The sequence below is a fragment of the Myiozetetes cayanensis genome, unplaced genomic scaffold (assembly GCF_022539395.1).
Source record: "Myiozetetes cayanensis isolate MyiCay16 unplaced genomic scaffold, myiCay2020 scf10, whole genome shotgun sequence".
NCBI classification, from domain to species: domain Eukaryota; kingdom Metazoa; phylum Chordata; class Aves; order Passeriformes; family Tyrannidae; genus Myiozetetes; species Myiozetetes cayanensis.
Window position 1 is genome coordinate 2,395,787 of NW_026086605.1, and position 7,145 is coordinate 2,402,931.

Sequence of the window (7,145 nt, forward strand, 5' to 3'; positions counted from 1 at the left end):
ATCATATGCTCAGTGCTTCAGCAGAGCTTTGCAGTGCTTTGTGTGTGGCATCAATCTTGTGAAAGTAAGGAGCATGAAAACATTTGGTCTCATTTTGGCAGTGTTTATGCCATACAGTAAAATGACCCCAAACTAAATTGTCTTATATAAATACCTGAGGTGGTGTGGGTTCAATTTATAAGGAGCTAACACATCTGACCAGTGTGTGGTTGGTAAGTAGTACAAAATACTACATATAATGGGATTAAATTTGATCACTCATGACAAATTATTTGGATTGTACTGAAACACCCAACTCATTCACCCACTACATAACTTACCTTTAACTTGACCTGTGTTTTCCCCTCAGTTTGAGTCCTCCAGTCCTGGCTGAGCATGAAGTGTGGATGAGGAGCCACAGGGCAAATTCCAGCAAACAACAGTAAAGCAGCCTGATGTGAGTACTTCTTCTCCCACCAGATCTGTAATAAAAGAAAAGAGAATAAATAGAGACATCAAGGGATGTGGAATGCTCTCAAAGTCAGTGGTTTACACAAACAAACAGAGGAATTCTCCTTTGCACATGTGTTGATAAAAATACACAGTCAGAAGCCATGATCAAACACCAGAAGATCACTTTTCTCCGAGTTTGTGCCAGACAAGTGCTTTGAAAGGTAGCTTCTTCACTTGCACTCTGTGGCATTTTCTGGCCTTAGCTTAGAAATGGAAGAGCACCAAATTGGAGTTCAGTTTGTGTCTGTGAGGAAATAGTGCAGCTGGCAGAAGAGAGGATGTATTGCCAGGCTTGTGTTTTCCTGAGCTCTCACAGGATCCCTGCTCTTAAATTCATGGCAGAGAGCCTAAACAAAAAACATTGCATGAGTTGTCGTCTATAAGGCAATGAATTTTGCAAAACCTATGTTTTGTTTTCTAAGGAAAAGAACACTAAAACTATGATTTGATGAACTTCAGATTTTCTGGATTCTGAATTGGGCTGAGGAGAGCAGAGAAAAGGGGATATTGCAACCACTTTCACACCTTTTGGTTTTTGAGCTTCTGTAGATCTTGACCTTCCCATCTTAAATTCTTAGAGTTATAACATGGATTTATTTAGCATACTATATTACCCACATGTCACCAAACCCACTCATATGTCCTTTACTTTATAACCTGAAAAAGCTCAGGATAATTTACAGGACCTTGTTGATCCCATGGAGTTGCCACTAATGATAAATATACTGTCTTTTGTTATCATCTGTGTTTCTGAGCACCCCGTTGTGGAGGCATCACTGGAACGGACACTCAGAATTAATAATAACAATTAGCTCGCCCATAAACCAGTACTTCTTGTAACATCACATTTCAAAGGGTTTTTGTCACGTCTCCACCCTTCACGATGATTAAATGGGAAATTATTTCACCATAACCTGAACAAGCACATCAAGGTTTGCCAGCAGGTATTTCTGACAGCTTTCAAGAACAACATGAGAAAATGAAAGGCAAACTGAAACACATAAACCAGCCTGAAAACAGAATGCAGAATAGATATCCCCCTCAACATGTTGAAAACAACACATGACTAACTTCAATGCATTGTTGATGCAGTTCCACTGAACAATTTCTGTAGCGCAAGAACCACGGGCCAAGAAAAGGCAGAGGTGAAATACCTTTTTACCAAAGTTCCTGTTCTCTGGGGCTGCTTTTGTGAAAAACATTAGCGCTCAATTTAAGACAGGCAGAGCCACAAAGGTCTGGCAGGAGCAAGGGGAGGCCGGGTGGAGGAGGCAGAACTTGTTTTCTTTCTCGCCCGGGGTGGAGGCAGGTTGGTTGTTGAGCAGGTTGTGGAGGTGGGTCCCTGAGAGAAAGCCTACATTTCATGAGTGTGAGGAGAAGCAGCAGGAAAATAAGGTGAAAACTGGTGAGGTGAAGATGGAAGGATCGGTTTGAAGACACTCTAGAAGCGCCAGTGAATCCAAAGCGTTCGGGTTAACCCTGGAACGTAAGTGCAACATTAAACATCACCTCGCTCTCTTGCTTTCAGGAAAGCAGTTGTTTCATATGCACAAAAGTCTCTAGAGGCTCAACAGATCAATTTGGGACCAGTGAGCAGTTTGTGAGATAGGCAGTGTTAAAATAATTTTAATAATGACATGTAAATTGTGAAAGATACTATAGAAAGGCGATGAAGATTATCTTTTTGTTAACCTATGTTTATTTAATGAATGGATTTTTAGCATGTTTTTAATGTTTATTTGAAATTCTATACATATGATAAAGCGCTTGTAGTTTGCAACCTAAGTAATGCTTGTGCATTGAGAGAATGATTGAGAAATAATGTATGTAAAAAAGGATTACAGTAACACTGTAATCTGAAAAGTTATCTTAGTGCTCTGCGATGTAATTCACACGTTATTATCACTTGTTTCATGACTGGAGAATATATAATGTCTTTTTCCTATTTATGACATTTCCTCTTTCCTATTTATGACATTTATCTTCATTAGTGAGCAGATGATAACGTGAGAATTGTGTGACAATTGTGAAATTTCGTGCTCCAGGGAAAGAAAAGAGCTGGTGGGCAGTATGACATGATGTGTTAGTGGAGATTTCTGATAGATGGCACTTTTGCTGTGCTCTTGTAATTTTCTACTTTTATTCCTGTACATTTCATTAAAAACCTGTAAATGAAGTAGTTTTTTTCTTTCAAATGAATATTACGAATTTGGCCTCAAGTAGCTGTTCTTAACAGGTCAGTGGCACAGAAATGCCAGGACATTCACTCTCAGGGAGCTGTGCTGGCTGTGGAGGGAAGCACATTGCTAATGCCAAGTTATTCTTTCCCTCCTGTGCACTTAAACCTCAGTCAGCAGCTCTGACAGTGCAAGAATGTTTTATTATATCAGTGCAGAGTTAAGACATTATAATCTTAATCTGTTGTCTTGGAAGGTTTCCCTGAGCTGAGCCTGGAAGGATTTGTGTGTGCACTCTGCTTCCTGATGGAGTTCATACGTGGGGAGCAGTGATTTTGGGAATGTTACCCACAGCCTTCAATAGCTCAGAACAGTTTCAAGACAGCAGAGGATCTGGCAGTAATCTCAGCAGATAAAACCTCACTCTGCTAATTAATCACCCAAAGTGCAATCCTGGCCCCAGTGATTCCAACAGGAGCAAGTTCAAGCACCACTCTATCCCCTGAAGACACTCAGGTTTAAACAGAGTAGAGCTTAAAAGCACAGCACCAAACTTCTCTCTCCTCTCTCTCTCCAAGAGTCCTGTGAGGAAAAACAATATTTCAAGTTTTTAAAAGTGTGCTGTAGTAATAGGGAACAACATTCCTTGAAATCTTCTATGGTTTACTTGGCATTCAAAGTGCAACTTCTTTTAGAGCCTGACTTTAACGGAGTTTTTCTTGGCACATGCTGCAGACCAATCCCAAGTTCTTTGGAAAATAAAATTCAAGAGACTGTGTGATTTTCACCTGTTCAATAATACAATAAACACACTGAATTTAAATGCATGAACCCCAAAATAAAATGTCCAGAACAGGAAGTGAATGTTTATAAGTGAATCTCTGTTGTGTAATCATTATTGAGTACCCTTTTCAAAAAAATATTGAAATGAGTGATGCCTGGGGGACACTCAATTCTAGAACTGCTTGGAGGATTTTTAAAAATTAAATAAATAGACCTGAACTAGTATAAAACCAATAGTAATTATGGTAGGCAGATCCTGGGAAGTGTAAAGAATGTGTTTAAATCATAGCATTGTGAGCAGAATAATGCCTAAGGAAAACAGGGAACAGTGCCAGTGACGAATTTACTCTTTCTCTGAGTGCATCTATGGAAAATGGTTTGTTTCAGTGATGGCCAGGTTTAACATTGTGGTTCTGACAGTGTGAGGATGCAGCTTGGTCCAGGAACTCCAAGGAATGCAAGTGGTTTGAACACAGTTCAGACAAAAAGGTTTTCCTATGGGCTGTCCATCCAAAATAGGTTTGGCGAGGAAAATGCCTTTCTGCACAAATGACATGGGATAATCCAGAAACAGAGTGACAAAGCTGAGCTTCAAGGAATGTCTTGCAGCACAAGTAGAGCAAGGGCAGGGAAGACAGCAGAGAAACCTTAGGAAACAAGCACTTCAGGTGTTCTCTGCCCTGATTTATGACTTAAAATCATTGTAAGACTGGAGGGGCAGCTGATAGGGTGACTGAGATGACAGCCCTCCAAAATTTCCAGGGTTTTCTGTTGTTTTATTTTGTTCTGGTTTTCCACAGAAGACTCAGAGCTCTTTCTTTTGTTCCAGTGATCTCTCTTTAATTGCTGTGTGATATACTGGCCGTCAGCATCGAAATGGGCAATGAGAACAGCAGTGCAGAGAATGAGGTGAGTGTGACAGTGGGATGGCATTTTCCTTCCCTCCTGGCCTAGATCAAACCATTCAGAAATTGATTCCACGGGCTGCTTACCCCACATTTATCTTCTGCTCCTCCATACACTCATATTTAAGTGTCATTAAGGGTCATTGAAAGCAATTTTGTGTGGCCTCAGAGCCCTGACACACGGCAGGTTCTCCTTGTTCAGAAATGACCTTGCACCATCTATGTCCTGATCCAGGACTTCACACCAGTCTTAGAAGGGTGTGTTGATAATCCACGCTGCTGTTTGCTGAGTTATTTTTGGATTTATGAAACAAAGGGAACCAACATGCTATGGCTCGTGGTGTACAATTACACCAGAAGATATTATGCTGATATAAGTCGAAATAAAAGTTGTAATTTGATAATTTTGATGGTTAAAATACCAGAATATGTTTTATCCTCTCTTCTTCCATATGTTATGGTAAGTGATAAAATGCACTAGGGTTCATTTTGCTTCCCCTTGAGGTCCCAGCAGATCTGCTCTACCTTGTGCATTGCAAAGTGGGCCCTCTCAAGACAATCAGGATTGCAAGATTTTTTTCATAAATTATTTTTTCAGAATAAAAATCTTCCCTAATTCTTAGTTATTCTGGCCAAGTTGTGCTGTTAGCCCAAAGTTTGGTCCCACCTTTTTTCAGGGGTTGGGAAGAGAGGAATGTGTTAATTCCTATAACTAAGTAATGAGAATTTACTCTCCACTGTGTACAGCTTCCAAGTTTTTGAAAGTCAAATATATTTCTTCAGAAGTCATCCTGAGGTGACTTTATTTAAAAGTTATTGAATTGATTAGGAAATTTAATGAAGAACTCTTCTAATAAGGAAAGGAAGCTTTGGCTCTCCTTTTTTAGACTGTAAAAAAAATCCCAAAACAAAGCAAAACACCCTCCCAAAAAACACCCCCTCCCCCAGAAAAACAAACAAACAAAAAAGCCCCACAAAAAATCAAAGCATAACAAAAGACATGCTAGGAATCCAAATTGCTCTATGAACAGAGAAATAACAAGAAATAGTGATAAAATCTTAAAAGCCACAGAAGTTGGGGAACAGCTATGGGAAAAGCATCACTTAACAAACAGCAAACATTCAAACGGCCACTGAAATGCTTAAATATGTTAATTTTTAGTAAGAAATTCCCCAGTGGAAATAAAGTCATCCTTATACCGCCAAGCTAAGGAGCACAGCAGGTAGTGGGTGATGAAACTGGCCTGCATGGTTTGCATTCAGAATGTTCACATCAGGCTTGGCTGCTCTTTTTCTTCTGCATCTGCTTCTGGCTCTTGGGTTTTTTTGACACTGACTGCAAATTTGTGAGGCAGCTACATTTGAGTTTTCAGCAAGTTGTAAAGAAAAAAGTCTGTTTTCTTTTAACTTTTTCCTTTAGTAGCAATCTATGCTTTAGAGGAACAGCCTGTACTTGACCCTCTTTGCATGCTGCCTTTCCTTCCAACTCTGACACCGTTAAAATAGCTCAGTGGGTGTCGTTCTTATGCTCAGAACCGGTTGACATGAGTTGTTTTTGTTTGTGTGTTTATCAGAGAACACCATTGCCCAGCTCTGGCGCTCAGTGAGTCATTTGGAAGCCACACACATGGTTTGAATGGAGGATGGGAGAGCCTGGGCTAAGTTTAGAACTCATTTAAAGAGTGGGAAGGTCTGTGGAATAAATGTGCTATTATGAAGAATGTAGTAGACACTTAGAGTAAACACTCGATCTGTCTTGTAAAGACCAGCCTCTGAGGAAAATATATTGTAAATTTGGTAGAAATGAGCAAAGATAATGCTTGGATGAAATGAGGCTGGGGCCAGCAGCGTGTTTAACAAAGTGATTTTACATATGCTAATCATGTTCTGTTTTGCTGCAACAGCTCACAAAGTCCAAAGTGCTGGGAGATTTTAGGTTTGTGCCCTGTTACAGTGGCAAAGATTGTTCCCAAACAAGGGCCCCCATCAGTGGCACAGCTTGTCGGGCTTATGATGAATTAAATATAAGCTATTTTTTAAGGTGCATTTTCCCCAAAATTAGAAACCCCACATGAAGAAAAAGGTGTTTAAAGTGAAAAAGAAACAACCGAGAAGAACAAATACCTTGACCCAGTTTGATGCTTGAAATCCAGTCTTTGGCAGGGAAAATGCAGGTGAACTAATGGAGGTGTTCCTTAATGGGAGATGTTCTTTAATGAGAGATGTTCTTTAATGGTGTTCTTTAATTTTTTTAATGGGAAAGCACTACAGTTTATGGAACTGTAGAAGGTCTCAGCTGCTGTGCTGCCCATTAGACTTCCATGACTGTTTTTAATTTTGATCTCCCCTCTACTAGAATGATCACATTTCCAGGGCATCTCTGTTCTCACTTTAAAGGGGTGTGTGGAAGATTTTAAGGCAGAAGAAGTTCTCTATCACTGGAAATATGAGCACAAAATTTTCTAAAGCTTCAATAGGCTGGGTTTTCTGATGTGGGATAATTTTAACTCGGGTTTTTAATTCTTGCCACTCAGAGTTCTGAAGAGGAGCACTGTCACATTAGGCAAAGTTACCAAGTAATTGTGAAGCCCTTTGAAGGTGAAAACTGCTGCCAAACTGAGATTCTAGCAGTGCATCTTTTGTCTCACGGTTGAAGAGAGAATTTCAAAGCCAGTTACACATGAGTTACTTCTGTATATTTTGCTTTACCCTTTCTAATTCCTGGTTTTCTGAATAAGTAAATAGCCAAACAAAGCTGGTTACTCCACATCTGGGTTCATTTGTCTTT